The following is a 21,750-nucleotide window of genomic DNA, read 5'->3' as shown; positions in this document are numbered from 1 at the left end:
CATTAGTGAGGCTAACAGTAACAGAGATTCCCGCGATTCTCCAGGCTGGGCCATTGTGCCTGTGAATGCTGCAATGGGGACATTGGTGAATCTGAGAGTAACAGTGATTCCCGCTGTCCTCTGAGACTGATGGACCCCGACGCTGCCGACCAACGGCTGGAGAGGTTTGAGGCAGCAGTAGAGGTCATGAAGGTTAGTAACGGAGCTTGGTTAGTTACCGCAGTGCATTAGGTTGCCCGGGCAAATGGCTCAAGATCATCAGTGACAAGACACATTTAATACTAACTCTCCGATTTGGCCGGTTAGAAAACCATACGGCAGCTGGCGACTGACTATTGACAACCAGAAACTCAACTCAGTGACCCCTGTGTGAACCCAGTTGTCTGAGAGACACCCACCCTACTCTCCCGGATTCCCAGCGGCAGGGCTGTCTTCACCACCCTGGATCTCTCGAATGGTTATTGGAGTATCCCAGTAAAAATAGAGACACAATTTAAATTCACATTCACTTCTGAGGACCAGCGATACCCCTGGACATGTCTGTCACAAGGAGTTCCAGAATAACCCCACTATTTTCCACAACCGTTTGACCGGGGCCCTTCTGAGCTTTTCACAGTCGTTTTGCTTGCTGCAATATATCGATCATCTCCTCATCACCACAGACCATGTCCACACATTTAACCCTTTTACAGGAACTACTGCAGTTACTTTGGGAGCTGGACTAAAAGACCATCCACGGAAAGCCGAGCTGGTGCATGTCACATTTCTAGGTGTCCAGATTGGATCATCCAGCATCAGAACAGATCCAAATCAGGTCGATACCATCCAGTGCCTACCCCTGTCCACCTCAAAGACTGCACTGCATCCTATCCTCTGGCTGGTCGGGTATCACTGGACCCTCATCCAATGTCTACCCCTGTCCACCTCAAAGACTGTCTTGTGTCCTATCCTCAGGCTGGTCGGGTATCACTGGACCTTCATCCAGTGTCTACCCCTGTCCACGTCAAAGACTGCACTGCATCCTATCCTCAGGCTGGCCGGGTATCACTGGACCCTCATCCAGTGTCTACCCCTGTCCACCTCAAAGTCTGTCCTGTGTCCTATCCTCAGGCTGGTCGGGTATCACTGGACCCTCAGCCAGTGTCTACCCCTGTCCACCTCAAAGACTGTCTTGTTTCCTATCCTCAGGCTGGTGGGGAATCATCACATCATAGAATATTTAAGGCACAGAAAGAAGCCACTGGATGATCGTGTCTGTGCCTGATGAAAAACGATCCTGCTATTATATTCCCACCTTCCAGCATTATGTCCATAGCCCTGCAGTTTACAGCACTTCAGGTGCAATTCCATACTCCTTTTGAATGAGTTAAGGGTCTCTGCCTCATCTAGCATTTCAGGCGGCAAGTTCCAGACTATCAACACCCTACAGGTGAAAAGGTTCTTCCTCATCTCCCCTCTAATATTTCTACCAATTACTTTAAATATATGCTGCTCATCACTGATCGATCTGCAAAGGTGAATAGACCCTTTACCTCCACTCTATCCAGGCACCTCACAACTTTGTTCCTTTCCAACAGATCTCCCCTCAGCCTTCCCCATTCCAAGACTAGCAACGCCAGCCATTCCAATCTTTCCTCATAGCTGTATTATTGCATCCCTGCCAACATCCTCTTAAATCCCCTCTGCACCCTCTTTAGTGCAATTACATCCTGTCTGTAATGAATTGACCAGAGCTGCACACAGTACTCAAGCTGTGGTCTAACCAATGAGTTATATGGTTCTAGCATAACCTCCATGCTCTTGTATTCTATACCTTGAGCAAGTGCAAGAGGGGAAGGGGAAAGAAGAACAAGAAGGAACGACTGTGATGGGACGGAGCGGGGAGAGATTAAATGACAGACTATTACATTTCTAACGTTTACCATTCTAGTAAATTACCTCTGTTTCTTCGCTCAGTCCTTGATATCCTTACCAAAGTATGGTGATAAGAATTGGACACAATCCTCCAGCTCGATTAAGTGTCACAGATCTGAAACGTTAACGCTGTTTCTCTTTACACAGTTACTGCCAGACCTGCTGACTATTTCCGGCACATTCTGTTCTCATTTCAGCGTTCCAGCATCTGCAGTATTTTGCATTTATTTTAGTGTTTAATTCACTGTCACTTCTCTTCCAGGAATGCCTACCTTGAAGACGTTCTGTTCTTCTATTCCAGAGCTTAGGGCATCGGCAGCTGAAGGCACGGCCGCAAATGGTCGAGTAGAAACATAAGAATATTCTTTTCTTTTTTTTTTTTTTCTTTTGGGCCTCCTTATCTCGAGAGACAATGGATACGCGCCTGGAGGTGGTCAGTGGTTTGTGAAGCAGCGCCTGGAGTGGCTATAAAGGCCAATTCTGGAGTGACAGGCTCTTCCACAGGTGCTGCAGAGAAATTTGTTTGTTGGGGCTGTTGCACAGTTGGCTCTCCCCTTGCGCCTCTGTCTTTTTTCCTGCCAACTACTAAGTCTCTTCGACTCGCCACAATTTAGCCCTGTCTTTATGGCTGCCCGCCAGCTCTGGCGAATGCTGGCAACTGACTCCCACGACTTGTGATCAATGTCACACGATTTCATGTCGCGTTTGCAGACGTCTTTATAACGGAGACATGGACGGCCGGTGGGTCTGATACCAGTGGCGAGCTCGCTGTACAATGTGTCTTTGGGGATCCTGCCATCTTCCATGCGGCTCACATGGCCAAGCCATCTCAAACGCCGCTGACTCAGTAGTGTGTATAAGCTGGGGGTGTTGGCCGCTTCAAGGACTTCTGTGTTGGAGATATAGTCCTGCCACCTGATGCCAAGTATTCTCCGAAGGCAGCGAAGATGGAATGAATTGAGACGTCGCTCTTGGCTGGCATACGTTGTCCAGGCCTCGCTGCCGTAGAGCAAGGTACTGAGGACACAGGCCTGATACACTCGGACTTTTGTGTTCCGTGTCAGTGCGCCATTTTCCCACACTCTCTTGGCCAGTCTGAACATAGCAGTGGAAGCCTTACCCATGCGCTTGTTGATTTCTGCATCTAGAGACAGGTTACTGGTGATAGTTGAGCCTAGGTAGGTGAACTCTTGAACCACTTCCAGAGCGTGGTCGCCAATATTGATGGATGGAGCATTTCTGACATCCTGCCCCATGATGTTCGTTTTCTTGAGGCTGATGGTTAGGCCAAATTCATTGCAGGCAGCCGCAAACCTGTCGATGAGACTCTGCAGGCATTCTTCAGTGTGAGATGTTAAAGCAGCATCGTCAGCAAAGAGGAGTTCTCTGATGAGGACTTTCCGTACTTTGGACTTCGCTCTTAGACGGGCAAGGTTGAACAACCTGCCCCCTGATCTTGTGTGGAGGAAAATTCCTTCTTCAGAGGATTTGAACGCATGTGAAAGCAGCAGGGAGAAGAAAATCCCAAAAAGTGTGGGTGCGAGAACACAGCCCTGTTTCACACCACTCAGGATAGGAAAGGGCTCTGATGAGGAGCCACCATGTTGAATTGTGCCTTTCATATTGTCATGGAATGAGGTGATGATACTTAGTAGCTTTGGTGGACATCCGATCTTTTCTAGTAGTCTGAAGAGACCACGTCTGCTGACGAGGTCAAAGGCTTTGGTGAGATCAATGAAAGCAATGTAGAGGGGCATCTGTTGTTCACGGCATTTCTCCTGTATCTGACGAAGGGAGAACAGCATGTCAATAGTCGATCTCTCTGCACGAAAACCACACTGTGCCTCAGGGTAGACGCGCTCGGCCAGCTTCTGGAGCCTGTTCAGAGCGACTCGAGCAAAGACTTTCCCCACTATGCTGAGCAGGGAGATTCCACGGTAGTTGTTGCAGTCACCGCGGTCACCTTTGTTTTTATAGAGGGTGATGATGTTGGCATCGCGCATGTCCTGGGGTACTGCTCCCTCGTCCCAGCACAGGCATAGCAGTTCATGTAGTGCTGAGAGTATAGCAGGCTTGGCACTCTTGATTATTTCAGGGGTAATGCTGTCCTTCCCAGGGGCTTTTCCGCTGGCTAGGGAATCAATGGCATCACTGAGTTCCGATTTGGTTGGCTGTATGTCCAGCTCATCCATGACTGGTAGAGGCTGGGCTGCATTGAGGGCAGTCTCACTGACAGCATTCTCCCTGGAGTACAGTTCTAGGTAGTGCTCAACCCAGCGGTCCATCTGTTTGCGTTGGTCAGTGATTATGTCCCCCGATTTAGATTTGAGGGGGGAGATCTTCTTGATGGTTGGCCCAAGAGCTCTCTTCATGCCATCATACATTCCTCTGATGTTTCCGGTGTCTGAAGCCAGCTGAATATGACTGCATAGGTGTTGCCAGTAGTCGTTTGCGCAACGCCTAGCTGTTCTTTGTGCAGTACTTCTGGCTGCTTTAAGTGCTGCGGATGTTAAATCGCTGGGGGCTTTCTTGTAGTTCAAAAGTGCAATGCGCTTAGCGGCTATGACAGGTTCCAGCTCTTCATTATGAGATTGAAACCAGTCTGCATTTCTCTTCGCACTTTTGCCGTAGGTGGTCAAAGCTGACTCATAGATGGCGTCTCTGATGTGGGCCCACTTGGTCTCAGCATCCCCTGTGGGAGTGTTTTGAAGGGCTGTTACAAGTGAATTTAGAAATTTTTGTAACAGCTGTGGGTGAGAAATTCTGCTCGTGTTGATGCGCGGGTGGCCCTTCTGCTTGGAATGATGCAACTTCTTTGGTCTGAGTCTAACCTTGCTGCACACCAGGGAGTGGTCGGTGTCGCAGTCCGCACTGTGGAAGCTGCGTGTGATTTGAACACTGTTTAAGGCGGCTCGCCTTGTGACAATGAGGTCTAGCTGGTGCCAACGATGTGATCTTGGGTGCCTCCATGAAACCTGGTGACAGGGTTTAGTGTGAAAGAACGAGTTGGTGATGCAGAGGTTATGATAGGTACACAACTCAAGCAGTCTCTGCCCGTTCTCATTCATCCTTCCAACGCCATAGCGCCCAAGGCAGGAGGGCCATGAGTCATGGTCGGCCCCAACCCTGGCATTAAAGTCCCCCAGCAGGAATAGGTGTTCGGTGTTGGGGATGCTGCTAATGATGTTATGGAGTTGTTCATAGAACTGGTCTTTAGCTTCAGGTGCGGAACAGAGTGTTGGAGCATAGATGCTGAGTAGGTGTACTGGACCAGAGGTGGTGAGCAGTCGGATGGACAGTATGCGTTCCGAGCCATTTCCGAGCCAGGAATGCCTACCTTGAAGACGTTCTGTTCTTCTATTCCAGAGCTTAGGGCATCGGCAGCTGAAGGCACGGCCGCAAATGGTCGAGTAGAAACATAAGAATATAGGAACATAGGATCAGGTGTAGGCCATTCAGCCTATCGAGCCTGCCCGACCAGCAATATGATCATGGTTGATAATTCACATTATTGCATTTTCCCCAAACTATCCTCATATCGTCTTATGCCACTGGTATTTAGAAAGCTGTCAATCTCTGCTTTAAACATACAATTTAATGTGGGTGGAGGAATGGGCAGACCTCGAGCTGCACTAATTTCTGAGGGAACAGGACGCTGAGAAGGCTGTTAACAAAAAAACAAAATATAGCGTCCTTGGCTTTAACGAGAGAGGCACAGAGTAATAAAAATAAGGAGGAAATGGTGCTTATTATACATCATTGGTTAGGTCCCAGCTGGAGAATTGTGTCCATTTCTGATCACCACACTTTGGTAAGAATGTTAAGGTCGAGGTGATTTACTAGAATGGTGCCAGGGATCTGGGAATTCAGTTACGTGGAGAGATTGGAAAATCGGGGATTGTCCTCTTTAGAGCAGTGAAGGGTAAGGTGAGATTTAACATAGAATTCAATATCATGAAAGGTTTTGATAGGGTAATTAGTGTGAAACTGTTCCAGTGTCAGAAGGTTCAGAATTAAGAAGAGACAGGTTGAAGGTAATTGACAAAGAACCAGAGGTGAAATGAGGAGAATCTTCTTACACAGTGAGTTGTTGGGATCTGGAATTCGCTGCCTGAAAACATGCTGGAAGCAAATTCAATAATATGTTTCAAAAGAAAATTTAACAAATACATGAATAGAAAAAAACGTAGGAGTCTGGGGAATGAGGAGGGGAGAGGAAATCATTAGATAGCTCTTTCAAAGAGACAGCATTGGCACAATGAGCCGAATAACCTCCTTCTGTGCTGTATGTTTCTCTGATTCTTTAAACAAGAGACAGAGAGTGAAGAGAGACAGAGGGCGTGAGAATGGGTAAAAGAGGGAAAGGGAAATAGAAAGAGAGAGAAAATTGGTTTTGCATCGCTTTTTGGGCAGAGCGGTCATGAGCTGCCCGTGCCCGTTCATGTTGAGGCAGGTGAAACACAAACTTCCTGCCGCCTTCTCATTTTCATGAATTCTACGTTGCTCTCTGGATGACGTGTTTCAGCCAGGATTCAGCTGTTAAAGACAGTCTGTCCCTCTTAAAGGGAAGCTTCACCGAACCACAGTGGCTGCTGCTGCTGACTATGAATGCTGCAATTAGGGAAAAGGTAAATTGAATACGAGGACCAACAGCGGTCTCTGGGGTTCACGCATGTGGCTCTGGAGGCCTTAGTCATGGACGGTGACAGGACGACAGAGGACATGTCGCTGTGGGGTAGGTCAGAGCTCCTCAAGGAACTCCCTTCGAAGGGAATGGGAGCAGGTGGCCAGGGAGGTGAATGCGAGAGGTCTGCCCCAAGAATCTGGTAGCAGTGCGAGACGAAATTTCATGAGAACACACGGGTGGTCAATGTCAGTGAATTCATCTCCACAAGGCATCTCCTACCCCCAACAGAACCAAACGCCCACACTGCTCAATGTACCAGACCCCCATCACTCACCCATCATCAGTCCCTAGCACTCAGGACTCACACCTAACATTCACATACTCCACCTCACCCTCACACACCTTCCATTGATACAAGACTCATACCCACCTCTCGCAGCCGCCACACACCTCCAGCTATTCAGTTGTGCCAGGCACATCACCCACACACGTGCAACACTATCACTGATATTCTACCCTCTTTCTTACAGGACAAGGTAGCCCATAATTACAGGGAGCAGCAGTGCGCCGGCCTGGACCAGGCATACCTTCATCCCGTGAGCATTCAGAAGGAGATGGTTCTCCACTTCATTGCACAGGCTGTGAAAGAGCCCGTTGCATCAGGCATCACCGAGAGCATTCAGGATTATGCTATTTTCCTGCCTTAATTCTCTTCCTAAATACCACCACCACTCCCCACCCACCCCTCCCCCACCCTCATACTGCTGTCCGGGATGATGTATAAGCTGCTGATGGTGGGACCCTGGATCTCCCGCTTTCCATTCCACCCGCAATCCCCCACCTAAACCCTCCGTTTCTTATCTTATATTTTCTAATGATAACCGAAAACTGCCAGATTCCCAGTCACAGTAGCTCCAGTAGACAGAGAGAGAGAGCAGCAGCACAGCACTGATGGTGATGCCCCATCACTTGCTCTGATACTCACAGTCACCAGATCAAATACTGACACTGTGTGTACCATAGAGACGGCTTTAGAGTCGGATTCTGTACGGGGTGTGTCACCCATCACGAGTGAGCTGCAACCAGGCCAGCGGGGAAGGATAGTTGATGTGTAAGCTCACCGGAGGACGAGGTCACAAACGAGTTATATTGCACAGGACTCAGATGTGAACATTGCTGGAACAGCATACAGGAGAATGCTGATGGACATGTACATTGAGACACTTTGTCCATTGACAGGTGTGTCACACAGTCTGTTGTCACTGTCAAGAAACATGGAGGAGTCCGGCTCCAACATGACACAGGACATTGCACAGAGCTTGATGACAATTCCTTCCCCTGTGGAAGTGGTCACTAACTCCATGAGAGCTCTAGCGGACCCAGCCATGATACAGTGTCTGGTGACCTTTGTTTCAGCTTCCACTGCAGCACAGATGGCAAACACCGAACGTCTCAGTGCTGTAGTGGAAGCTCAGATTGAGGTCATGAAAATCATGCTTGCTGCCATGGAGGATCAGACTGCTGTGATCATGACTGTGTATCTCAGTGTTTAAAGGGGTTTGCAGGCTCTCACAGCAGTCCAGCAATCTGCGATCCAGTAGATTACTAGGATTGCTGAGGTGTTGCCCGGTGGGAGTGGCATTGTCTCCGTGGAGCATGAACCTGCTGTCCTCTCTCAGGATGACAGTATTTGTTCTCCCATCACTGCCCCTCCACCAGTGCCTTGCTGTTACCCATCAACAGCCCAGGCTGCTGCTGCCTATGTCGAGGTTGTGCAGTCCTAAACCGCGGCCTCAAGACCCAGAGCTGCTCGAGGACGTCCTGTAAAGCCATCTGCAATCTCCCCCAGTGAAGTCAGCAGCTTTCCACCAGCCATTCTGCAGCCACTGGGAAAAAGCTGTGTTGGAGTTCAAGGCAAGTCGAGAGAACCCACAAGACAGTCACTAAGGGAATACCGAGGGGTAAATAGTTCAGTTCTGTTTGTATAATTTAATGTGTTGTTGGATAAAGTTGTTAATGAAAAGGTTTTTGTTGGTGGTTTTTATTGCAGGATGGTGACCAAGTAGACGTCGTGATGGGGTTTATCAGATGGGTGTAATGGTGGAGAATGGCGGATGCATGGTGGGAAAGGCAAGTTGTCCTCTGGGAACTGGAATCGTAGCAGACATTCTCTGACATTCTGTACGGGCCGAAGGCGTCCAGGAAATATCCTCCCTGCCTCCTGTTCCTCCTGAGGTGGCCTCCGGATTCCTGGTGCCAATGCCTGTGCCCTAATGATGGTGATGATATGAAGGGTGCAGCAGAACATTATGAACTTGGACACTTGCTACAGTGTGTACTGGAGTGCTCTCCCGAGTGGTTCAGACATCGGAAGCATTGCTTCATCACACCGATGGTCTGTTTCACCATGTTCCTGGTGACTCCACTGCTCAAGTTAAACAAGGGTTATTTTCATGTGGTTGGTAGGTCGTTATCGTGCGTGGGTAGGTGAATGCATGGTGTTTAGAAATCATGATGCATTTATAGAGGAGGTGGCCTCCTCCTCCGAGGAGTCACAATCTGGTTCTGCATGGAGGGCAGAAAGACGTTGGGAGCGAATGACTGCTTCAGAATGAAGGCATGGTGACTGCTGCCAGGATGGTGAGCATTCAAAACATGATATAATTAGAATTAGAATTAGAACATTACAGCGCAGTACAGGCCCTTCGGCCCTCGATGTTGCGCCGACCTCTGAAACCATCTGACCTACATTATTCTATTTTCAGCCATATGTCTATCCAATGACCACTTAAATTCCCTTAAAGTTGGCTAGTCTACTACTGTTGCAGGCAGGGCGTTACACGCCCCTACTACTCTCTGCATAAAGAAACTACCTCTGACATCTGTCCTATATCTTTCACCCCTCAACTTAAAGCTTTGTCCCCTCGTGTTTGCCATCATCATCCGAGGAAAAAGACTCTCACTATCCAACCTATCTAACCCTCTGATTATCTTGTATGTCTCTATTAAGTCACCTCTCCTCCTCCTTCTCTCTAACGAAAACAACCCCAAGTCCCTCAGCCTTTCCTCGTAAGACCTTCTCTCCATACCAGGCAACGTCCCAGTAAATCTCCTACAAAGAACAAAGATAATTACAGCACAGGAACAGGCACTTCGGCCCTCCAAGCCTGCGCCGATCCAGATCCTCTCTCTAAACATGTCGCCTATTTTCTAATCTTCTGTATCTCTTTTCTTCCTGCCCATTAATGTATCTGTCCAGATACATCTTAAAAGACTCCATCGTGCCCGCATCTACCACCTCCGCTGGCAATGCGTTCCAGGTGCCCACCACCCTCTGCGTAAAGAACTTTCCACGCATATCCCCCCTAAACTTTTCCCCTTTCACTTTGAACTCGTGTCCTCTAGTAATTGAAACCCCCACTCTGGGAAAAAGCTTCTTGCTATCCACCCTGTCTATACCTCTCATGATTTTGTACACCTCAATCAGGTCCCCCCACAACCTCCGTCTTTCTAATGAAAATAATCCTAATCTACTAAACCTCTCTTCATAGCTAGCGCCCTCCATACCAGGCAACATCCTGGTGAACCTCCTCTGCACCCTTTCCAAAGCTTCCACATCCTTCCTATAAAGTGGCGACCAGAACTGCACGCAATACTCCAGGTGCGGCCTCACCAGAGTCTTGTACAGCTGCATCATGACCTCGTGGCTCCGAAACTCGATCCCCCTACTAATAAAAGCTAACACACCATATGCCTTCTTAACAGCCCTATTAACCTGGGTAGCAACTTTCAGGGATTTATGTACCTGGACACCAAGATCTCTCTGCTCATCGACACTACCAAGAATCTTCCCATTAGCCCAGTACTCTGCATTGCTGTTACTCCTTCCAAAGTGAATCACCTCACACTTTTCCGCATTAAACTCCATTTGCCCTCTCTCAGCCCAGCTCTGCAGCCCATCTATGTGCCTCTGTACCCTACAACACCCTTAGACACTATCCACAACTCCACCGACCTTCGTGTCATCCGCACATTTACTCACCCACCCTTCTACACCCTCATCCAGGTCATTTATAAAAATGACAAACAGCAGTGGCCCCAAAACAGAACCTTGCGGTACACCACTAGTAACTAAATTCCAGGATGAACATTTGCCATCAACCACCACCCTCTGACTTCTTTTAGCTCGCCAATTTCTGATCCAAAGCTCGAAATCACCTTCAAACCCATCCTTCCATATTTTCTGCAATAGCCAACCGTGGGGAACCTTATCAAACGCCTTACTGAAATCCATATACACCACATCCACGGCTTTACCCTCATCCACCTGTTTGGTCACCTTCTCGAAAAACTCAATAAGATTTGTGAGGCACGACCTACCTTTCACAAAACCGTGCTGACTATCGCAAATGAACGTATTCTTTTCAAGATGATTATAAATCCTATCTCTTATAACCTTTTCCAACATTTTACCCACAACCGAAGTAAGGCTCACAGGTCTATAATTACCAGGGCTGTCTCTACTCCCCTTCTTGAACAAGGGGACAACATTTGCTATCCTCCAGTGTTCCGGCACTACTCCTGTCGACAATGACGACATAAAGATCAAGGACAAAGGCTCTGCAATCTCCTCCCTGGCTTCCCATAGAATCCTAGGATAAATCCCATCTGGCCCAGGGGACTTATCTATTTTCCCACTTTCCAAAATTGCTAACACCTCCTCCTTGTGAATTTCAATCCCATCTAGCCTAGTAGGCTGTATCTCAGTAATCTCCTCGACAACATTTTCTTTCTCTACTGTAAATACTGACGAAAAATATTCATTTAACGCTTCCCCTATCTCCTCTGATTCCACACACAACTTCCCACTACTCTCCTTGATTGGCCCTGTTCTAACTCTAGTCATTCTTTTATTCCTGATATACCTATAGAAAGCCTTAGGGTTTTCTTTGATCCTATCCGCCAATGACTTCTCGTGTCCTCTCCTTGCTCTTCTTAGTTCTCCCTTTAGATCCTTCCTGGCTAGCTTGTAACTCTCAAGCGCCCTAACGGAGCCTTCACGTATCATCCTAACATAAGCCGCCTTCTTCCTCTTGACAAGCGCTTCAACTTCTTTAGTAAACCAATAATGGGCATGCTCACACACCAACTGTACATTAATAAGAACATAAACATGAGAAATATGAGCAGGAGAAGGCCATTCGTCTCCTCGAGGCTGCACCACTATTTAATAACATCATGTCTTTTCTGATTGCGGCCTTAACTCCATTTTCCTGTTCCCTAACCCTGGTCTGTGTCGGCAATTAATGGAGTGAGGCTTCTTTCATTTCCTGTACCTCTCTCCCGTGACATGGGGCCCCCGCATAGCCACCTGCACCTTCATAATCCCACTATCCTGACAAATTGCTTCTTTCTGCTGAGGGAGCAGACGGTATAATTCACCTCACCGGGCAGAGGTGGCCTCTGTCACACAACAGATACATCAATGGACAGCATAGATAAAGAGACAATGGATACATCACCCACTCCTTCCCATAAAGTTCCAGAGATATAGCCGTTCAATAAAACTGTGACTATAACAGCCACTGGCAGCTCCGTCCTTACCCTGGTGTGAGGCTGAAGGTCGTGCTTCAGGAGGTGACACAGCTCTGTAGCCACCTCCTTATTGAATCAGAGTCACCTCACATACTGCTCCTGGGTTAGCTGTAAGTAGAAAATTTGCTCTTGGAAAACCAGGGGTGGGTAGGGCACAGCTCCCTCCTCCTCCGCTGTCTGCAGCCTCTGCTCCATTTGTTGGACACGTTACCAACCCTGAGATACTGTAGCTACAGTCCCCATACCTTGTCCACAGTTGGGTCACAAAATCCTCTGTCCTCCCTGATTGTCTGCAGCAGCTGACAGCACAACCTCCAGAAAACCATCCACAGCACCTCCAATAACTTTACAATAGCAGAAGTTAGTCAAAAGCTCCTCACCTGTAAATTGGATGACTGGTCTTTTCAAATAACAATATATGTGGTGCTTCGTGCTGCTGAATGTATGTTCAGCTCAGACTGATAACATAGGCGGTCAGTTGACATGCAGAGACCAAGTTCCAAAGCTGCTGGATCAGTTGTTGATGCCACATTCAGACCCTGCCCAGTCTACTGGTCCATGCAGAGTATTCTCGGACTCATACCCTGTCCAGCATGGGCACCCCTTAGGCTGCACCAGAAATGGACAGCTTTGTGGATTCCACAGCACCTGTTTCAAAGACTTACATCAAAGCTATTGCAATGGTACATTGACGTCACTTCAAACTCCTCCTCATACGAGCAGCACATACATGGTACAACGGGCTAGAGCCCTGCTTAGCATGGGGCACTGCTTTGGCCACACTAGCAATGGTCGGCTGTGCAGATCACATCATTTTATGGACCCAGGTTTCTGTAACGTTGGCACCAGTGTGAAAATCACAGCCGAAAGAGATAGAGAAGGAAAGCATCTCGCTCTAAAAAGGGAATTGGAAGAAGAGTTGACGGCATAAGATTTGCAAGAATATGGGAAAAGGCCAGAGGAATGGGACTAATTGGCGGGGTGAGGCCATGAATGAAATTAAACTTAAGTATGAGATTATTAAAACTAAAGTGTTGCCAGACCAGGAAGGAATGGCAGATCAGTGATCAGGATTTGGTGTGAGTTAGGATACAGGCAGCAAAGTTCTGGACGTCCTGTGGTTTATAGAGGTTTAGAACTGTTAGAATGCCCATGATAGAATTGGAATAGTCAAATGTGTATTTAACAAATGCACAGATAAGGGTTTATGCAGAAGATGGGCTAAGGCAGAGCTGGAAGCGGGTGATATTACACAGGTGGTAGTAGGCAGCGTTGGTAATGGAAAGAATATGGAGATGAACTCAGATCAGGTTTCATTGGAACACAGAGGTTGTAAACAGTCTGGTTCAGCCTCAGACGTTGGCCAGTGAGATGGATGCAGACAGTGGATAGGGAATGGAGGTTTTGAGACACTGAAGACAATGGCTTCATCATTCTCAAGATTTACATGACAAGAACACTAAATCAGTAATATGGTCTATAAATCTAATTTTGGGATACAGAGTTACCAGGGACACCAGTAATAGCGAGGAGGGGATAATAAATCGTTTGAATCATCTTCAATGTATAATAGGTCTGATTCGCTAATGTTCTCCAATCATAATCTGCAGTAACTTCGATAAACCATTAGGATAAACTCCTGCCCTTTGTTGTAACATTCCAATCTATTGTTCTCAGCTTCTGATTTATCCTTTCCCATTCTGCGGAGCCACTGATCCCTGTTAATGCTGGGCGTGATGTTCCCGGCTATGGGAAAACACATTGAAAGAACAATGGACGTGCTGACCACCTCAGTGAGTATTTTACCTTTTACCTTTATTATGATCGTGAAAGAACCAATCAGACAGGTTTTCTCTCGTTTAAACAAGAGGTAAATTTATTATACTTAACAATCTAAACTGGATCTGAATAAAATCGTAAAAATATATGCAACACATTCACGCACACACTCACACGAGAATCTCACACACATGAATTACAGAGTGACAAATAAATTTGTGTTGGATTAGAGTACAAAACAAATTTAAAAAAAGGTTCCCTGAGGTTGGATAATTCTATGGTCTGCATTTTTCCCACCCTTAGTTATGAGTTTCATGTCATCTGCAAGAGTTGAAATTAATGTTTTATACATAATGCCTCTGTCATTTATATATCTATCAATATGCCAGGAAGAGCACTGGTTCTAATGCTGTCCCCTGAGAACCAGCCCTTTATGCTCCCCCTCCATCTGTCTGAACAGTGTCTGTTCACCACTTCTCTCTGCTTTCTGTCTCTGAGTCAGTGTCATACCCACACTGTCACTGTCACATTAATCCATGTGTTCCATTTTGCATAACAAGTCTATGAAATGTTATTTGATCACAGGCCTTTTGATAGTCCATATACATAACACGAAACACACTATCCTCATCAACACTCAGTTATGTCATCAATGAACTTGATCAAGATTATCAGACGCGATTTTGTATTAACCGATCCGTGCTGTTTGTCATTTATTATCCCATGTCATCCAAGAAAGATATATTTTTGTACTGGGTTACGGCCTCTAGAAATTTCCAACCATCAACTTTAGACGGACTGGTCAGAAGTTACTGGGTTCATCTGAAGTCTCCTTTTACAAACAGGGTGTAACATTTACAACCCTGCAGTCCTCTGATAACACTTTCATATCCAAGGAGGATTGGAAGCTTCTCGCCAGTGCCTCTGCTAGTTTCACCACTCCTTCCCTCAACTAACCTCATATATCCCATGTAGACCGGGTCCAATATATTGTGGTACTAAAAAGTGAAGGATTGAAAGGGATTAACTGAACCTGTTTGTTCAGTGACTGTAAGTAATGTCAGTCACCATGTACCCTAATTGTGTAACTGGAGGGTTTCCCTCTTCTATTAATAAGGGACTCCCTTCAATGTGTTATCACATAGTGTGTGTGGGAGCATCAACCCCGGCCCTAACAGGGGTCCGTGGCTGCAGAGAGATGGAGAGGATAGATCAGAATCTGAGAACAACTGATTGGAATATTACAACAATGGGTCAGAATCTGAGAACAATAGATGGGAATAATACAACAATGGGCAGGAGTTTCTCAAAATGGTTTGGCCTTGTTACTGCAGATTATTATTGGATAACATTAAATGGTCGGATCTATTATGTAATGACGTTGATTCAAACGATTTACTATTCCATCCTCGCTATTGTTGGTGTTCCTGGTAAGTCTCTGTATCAAACTATTGTATCTATTAACCATATTTCACAGATTTAGTGTTCTTGTCATGTAAACCTTGGGATTAACTTCAGCCATTGTCTTCAGTCTCTGTCAGAAACTCTATTCCATTTCCACTGTTTGCAATCCCATCCCTGCCCAATGCCTGAGGCTGCAACAGACTATTTGCAACCTCTGTGTTCTATTTAAACAAGAGCTGAGTTCATCTCCATATTCTCTCCATCATCAACCCTGCCTACTACCACCTCTGTAATATCACCCGTCTCCACCTCGGCCTCAGCTCATTTGCCATATGAACCCTCATCTGTGCCTTTGTTAAATCCACACTTGACTATTCGAATTCTATCCTGGTCACCCTCCCAGTTATAAACCTCCATAAACCACAGGCGATCCAGAACTCTGCTACCAGCATCCTAACTCGCACCAAGTCCAGATCACCCATCACCCTGCGCTCACTGATGTACATTGGCTCCCAGTCTGGCAGCACCTTAATTTTAATATTTTTATTCTTGTGTTTGAATCTCTCCAATTGGTCCCATTCATCTCTCCATTTCACATATTGTTGAAAATCTTCTGCAAGCAAGTCTTTTTCTACTTCCCTTTTTATAGTGTGTTGCTTTCACTCTGCATCTTCCCCGGCTGTGATTTTCACTCTCATCTAGTGTGGCCAGCACTGTGCTCCAGGCTGGACAGGGTACTAGCCTGGGTCTACCGAACATGTACTGTTCGTGTGAGCGGGGATCTGATTTGACGTCAATCACCCATTCCAGCAGCTTTGATGTACGGAAGGGCAGTGGATGTTATCTATATGGACTTCAGTTAAACCTTTGACAAGGTGCCTCATGGCAGATTGTTACAAAAGGTGAAGTCACACGGGAACAGAAGTGAGATGGCAAGATGGATACAGAACTGGCTCGGTCATAGAAGACAGAGGGTAGCAGTGGAAGGGTGCTTTTCTGAATGGAGGAATGTGACTAGTGGTGTTCCGCAGGGATATGTGCTGGGACCATTGCTGTTTGTAGTACATATAAATGATTTGGAGGAAAATGTAGCTGGTCTGATTAGTAAGTTTGTGGACGACACAAAGGTTGGTGGAGTTGCAGATAGTGATGAGGATTGTCAGAGGATACAGCAGGATATAGATCGGTTGGAGACTTGGGTGGAGAAATGGCAGATGGAGTTTAATCTGAAAAAATGTGAGGTAATGCATTTTGGAAGATCTAATGCAGGTGGGAAATTTACAGTAAATGGCAGAACCCTTAGGAGTATTGACAGGCATAGAGATCTGTGCGTACAGGTCCACAAATCACTGAAAGTGGCAACACAGGTGGCGAAGGTACTCAAGAAGGCATACAGCGTGCTTACCTTCATCGGTCGGGGCATAGAGTATAAAACTTGGCAAGTCATGCTGCAGCTGTACAGAACTTTAGTTAGGCCACATTTAGAATATTGCATGCAATTCTGGTCGCCACACTACCAGAAGGATGTGGAGGCTTTGGAGAGGGTACAGAACAGGTTTACCAGGATGTTTCCTGGTCTGGAGGGCATTAGCTATGAGGAGAGTTTGGATAAACTCGAATTGTTTTCACTGGAACGACGGAGGTGGAGGATAGAGGTTTACAAAGTTCTGAGCGTCATGGACAAAGTGGATAGTCAGAAGCTTTTTCCCAGGGTGGAAGAGTCAGTTACAAGGCGACATAGGTTTAAGGTGCGAGGGGCAAGGTTTAGAGGGGATGTGCGAGGCAAGCTTTTTGCACAGAGGGTGGTGAATGCCTGGAACTTGCTGCCAGGGGAGATGGTGGAAGAAGATACGATAGCGACATTTAAGAGACATCGTGACAAATTCATGAATAGGAAGGGAATAGAGGGATTTGGGCCCCGGAAGTGAAGAAGGTGCTAGTTTAGGCACGCATCAAGATCGGCGCAGGCTTGGAGGGCCGAATGGCCTGTTCCTGTGCTGTACTGTTCTTTGTTCTTTGTCAGTGATTGTGTTGAACTATGTTTGGGTGATGTGCCTGCCATAGCTGAATAGCTGGAGTTATGTGGAGGCAGTGAGAGGTGGGTGTGAGGCTGGTATCAGTGGAACCTGTGTCAGGGTGAGGTGGAGTATGTGAATATTAGGTGTGAGTCCTGAGTGTTAGGGACTACTGATGGGTGAGTGATGGGGGTGTGGTACATTGAGCAGTGTGAGATGTTGGTGATGTTGGAGGTAGGAGATGCCATGTGGAGATGAATTCACTGACATTGACCACCCGTGTGAGCTCATTAAACTTCTTCTGGCACTGCTGCCAGACCCTCGGGTCCAAACGTCTTCCATTAGCCTCCCTGGGAACGTGATCCCATTTCCTTCGCTCTTTCTATTTCTCTTTCCCTCTTTCACAAACACACTGTCTCTCTCTCTTCACTCTCTGTGTCTGTTGCTCATAGAATCAGAGATTGATGCAACACAGAAGGAGGCTATTCGGCCCATTGTGTCAGTGCTGTCTCTTTGAAAGAGCTATCTAACTGGTTCCTCTCCCCTCCTCTTTCCCTAGACTCCAAGTTTTTTCCCCTTTTCAAGTATTTGTTACATTCCCTTTTGAAAGATATTATTGATTATGCTTCCACCATGTTTTCAGGCAGTGAATTCCAGATCCTAACAACTTGCTGTGTAAGAAAATTCTCCTCATTTCACCTCTGGCTCTTTGTCAATTGCCTTCAATCTGTGCCTTCTTAATACTGAACTTTCTGACACTGGAAACAGTTTCACATTAATTACCCTTTCAAAACCCTTCATGATTTTGAATTCTATATTAAATCTCCTCTTACCCTTCACTGCTCTAAAGAGAACAATCTCAGCTTTTGCAATCTCTCCATGTAACTGAATCCCCAGATCCCTGGTACAATGTGATTAAAATTCTGCTGTTCCATTTGTCATGCTTCGGGATGTGCTGTAGTATTTTATATAGATTTAACATAACTTCCCAGTTTTGTTTTCTGTGCCTCTATTTATAACGCCCAGGATCTCATATGCTTTATTAACTGCTTTGTTAACCCCTCCTGTGACTTTCAATGATTTACACATAAAGTCCCCAGGTCTCTCTGATCTTGCACTCCCTTTACAGTTTAACATGTAGCTTGTGTTGTCTCTCCACATACATCCTTCTAAAATGTATTACCTCAGACATCTGCTGTGACAATTACAATTTGAGAAGATTGAAGACATTGTTTTCAGTCCCCGCTCCAAACTTTATTCCCTAGTTATCGACTACATCCCTCTCCCTGGCAACTCTGTGAGACTAAACCAGACTGTTCGCACCTTAGTATCATATTTGACCCCTAGATGACCTTCTGACCACATCTACACACCTTCGCTAAAACAGCCTATCTGCACTGAGAAATTCATCGAAAAATCATAGAATGATTATAACACAGAAAGAGGCCATTTGGCCCATTGTGTCTCTGCCGGCCAAATAACAATCCCACCAGCCGAATCCCACCTTCCAGTATTTGGTCCGTAGCCCTGCAGATTACGGCACTTGTGGTGTAACAAGCCACCTTTAAAATGAGTTCAGGGTTTCTGCCTCAACTACCCTTTCAGACCGTGAGTTCCAGACCCCACCACATTCTGAGTGATTTTTCTCCTCATCTCCCCTCTAATTTTTGTACCAATCATTTTAAATCTATGCGCCCTAGTCACTGATCTCTCTGCTAAGATGAATTGACTCTTCACCTCCACTCTATCAAGGCCCCTCAATATTGTGTACATTTCAATCAGATCTTCCCTCAGCCTTCTCTGTTCCAAGGAGAACAACCACATCCTATCCAATCTTTCCTCGTAGCTGCACTTTTCCAGTCCTGGCAACATCCTTATTAATCTCTTCTGCATCCTTTCTCGTGCAATTACATCCTTTCTGTAATGAGGTGACCAGAACTGCACACAGTACTCAAGTTGTGGCCAAACCAATGCCTTATACATTCCCAGCATAACCTCCTTGCTCTTATATTCTATACCTCGGCTAATAAAGGAAAGGATTTCAAATGCCTTTTTAACCATCTGATCAACCTGTCCTGCTACCTTCAGGGACCTGTGGACATTCACTGCAAAGTTCCCTCAATTCCTCGACATGTCTCAGTATTTTCCCATTAATCGTGTATTCCTTTGCTTTGTTTGACCTCCCCAAATGCATCACCTCACACATCTCCAAGTTGAATTCGTTTGCCATTTTCTACCCATCTGACCAGACCATCAATATCTTCCTTTAGCCTACAGCTATCCTCCTCGCTATCTACCACACGGCCAATGTTTGTGTAGTCTGCAAACGTTTTGATCATGCCCCTTACATTTACGTCCAAATCGTTAATATACAGCACGTTAAGCATGGAACCCAGTACTTAGCCCTGCAGAACGTCACTGGAAACAGCCCTCCAGTCGCAAAAAATGCATGTTAACAATTACCATTTGCTTCCTGCCACTGGGCCAATTTTGTATCCACCTTGCTGCATTTCACTGTACCCAATGGGATTTTATTTTGTTAACCAGTCTTCCCTGTGGGACCTTGTCAAAAGCCTTGCTAAAATCCATGTCGACCACATTAACTGCGTGACCCTCATCCATATTATTTGTTACATCTTCAAAAAATTCATGCAAATTGGTCAGGAACGATCTTCCCTTAACAAATCCATGCTGACTATCCTTAATTAATCCATGTCTTTCTAAGTGACTGTTTATCCTGTCTCTCAGAATTGATTCCAATAATTTTCCCACTACGAGGTTAGACTGACTGGCCTGTAATTATTCGGTCTGTCTCTCGCTCCCTTTTTAAACAGAGGTACACTGTTAGCAGTTCTCCAATCCTCTGGCTCCACACCTGTATCCAATGAGGACTTAAAAATGATGGTCTGCTATTTCCTCTCTTGCTTCTTTCAAGAACCTGGGGTATATTTCAACCGGATCTGGTGATTTATAAACTTTCAGGTTACTAATCCCATTAATACTTCCTCTCTCCCTATGTTTATCATATCCAATACTTCACAGTCATCCTCCGTAACTACAATATCTGCATCGTCCCTCCCTCTTTTGTGAAGACAGACACAAAGTATTCATTAAGAACCATACCAATATCTTCCTTCCCGACACATAGGTTACCTTTTTGGTCTATTACGGGCCCTTAGTTACCCTCTTACACTTAATGTATTGAGAAAAAAATACATCTTTGGGTTCACCTTGATTTTCCTTGCCAATATTCTTTCATGCCCTTTCTTCTATTTCCTAATATCCTTTTTGATTTCACCCCTCCACTTTCTATAGTCTCAGTTTTCAGTAGTATTGAGTTCTTGATGTCAGGCATAAGCTTTCCTTTTCTGCCTTATCTTACCCTGTAGGCTCCTTGTTTTCCGTGGAGAAGTGGATTTGTCTGTCTCACCTTTTTTCTTGTGGGAACATGGTTGCCCTGAACCTCTTGAATCTTCCCTTTGAATGCCTCCCACTGTTCTGACACTGATTTAGTTTCAAGTAGCTGTTTCCAGTCCACTTCCGCTAAATCACTCCTCAGTTTAGTAAAATTGGCCTTGCCCCAAGTGAGAACTCTAACTCCTGGTCTATCTCTTTCCTTTTCCATAATTATGTTAAAACTGACTAAATTATGATCACTATCACCAAAATGCTCTCCCACAGCCACTCCTTCCACCTGCCCATCTTCATTTCCTCAAACTAAGTCTAAAACTGCCCCCTCTCTTGTTGCACTTGCTTCCTACTGGCCAAAAGAATTCTCCTGAATATATGCCAAAAAAATTCTCCATAACATCGCCTGACGTCACCCGTGTCTCAGCTCCTCTGCTCAAAACCCTCATTCATTCCTTCATTCCCTCTAGATTTGACCATTCCAATGTCCTCCTGCTGATCTCCCACATGCTACTGTCTGTAAACTTCAGGTCATCCAAAACTCTGCTGCTGATGTGTTAACTCACAGTAACTCCCGTTCACCTATCACTCCTATTCACACTGACCTCCATTGGCTGTCGCTTAAGAACTGTCCTGATTTTAAAATTCTCATCCTTGTTTTCAAATTCCTCCATGGACTCACCACTCCCTGGGCTGGGTTTTATGGGCCCCCGTAAGTTGAGGTTGGAGGTGGGGGGCCCAGAGAATGGCGATGGGAAGTGGGGCAGGGGGCCTGTCTCAGCCCATTGCCAAGTGAACTTGCCAGGATCGGGGATAGGCCCACAATGACTTTCCGCCCAAAGGGAATTAACCAGCGGCGGCGGTCACACCACCACGTGGAGAGGGCACCTTGTAAAACGGGGTTCCGTCCCAGTGGGCTTGGGGAGTTTCCCACCTCCATAAGCAACATGTGACCGACGGAGGGTTCCGGCCGGCAAACAATTAATCTCCAGGATACCTCTCCCACTG

At 46.2% G+C, this 21,750-nt stretch overlaps 1 pseudogene; it reads right to left on the bottom strand.

Annotated features, from left to right (window-relative positions):
- Window positions 1–21,416, bottom strand: part of LOC137362492 (probable G-protein coupled receptor 139) — a 41,330-nt pseudogene extending 19,914 nt beyond the window's left edge.
- Between the last annotated feature and the right edge of the window lie 334 nt (window positions 21,417–21,750).

Source organism: Heterodontus francisci, unplaced genomic scaffold (assembly GCF_036365525.1).
Source record: "Heterodontus francisci isolate sHetFra1 unplaced genomic scaffold, sHetFra1.hap1 HAP1_SCAFFOLD_152, whole genome shotgun sequence".
NCBI classification, from domain to species: Eukaryota; Metazoa; Chordata; class Chondrichthyes; order Heterodontiformes; family Heterodontidae; genus Heterodontus; species Heterodontus francisci.
Note: the sequence above shows the minus strand (reverse complement) of the source record. Positions and strands in the feature narration are given on the sequence as shown.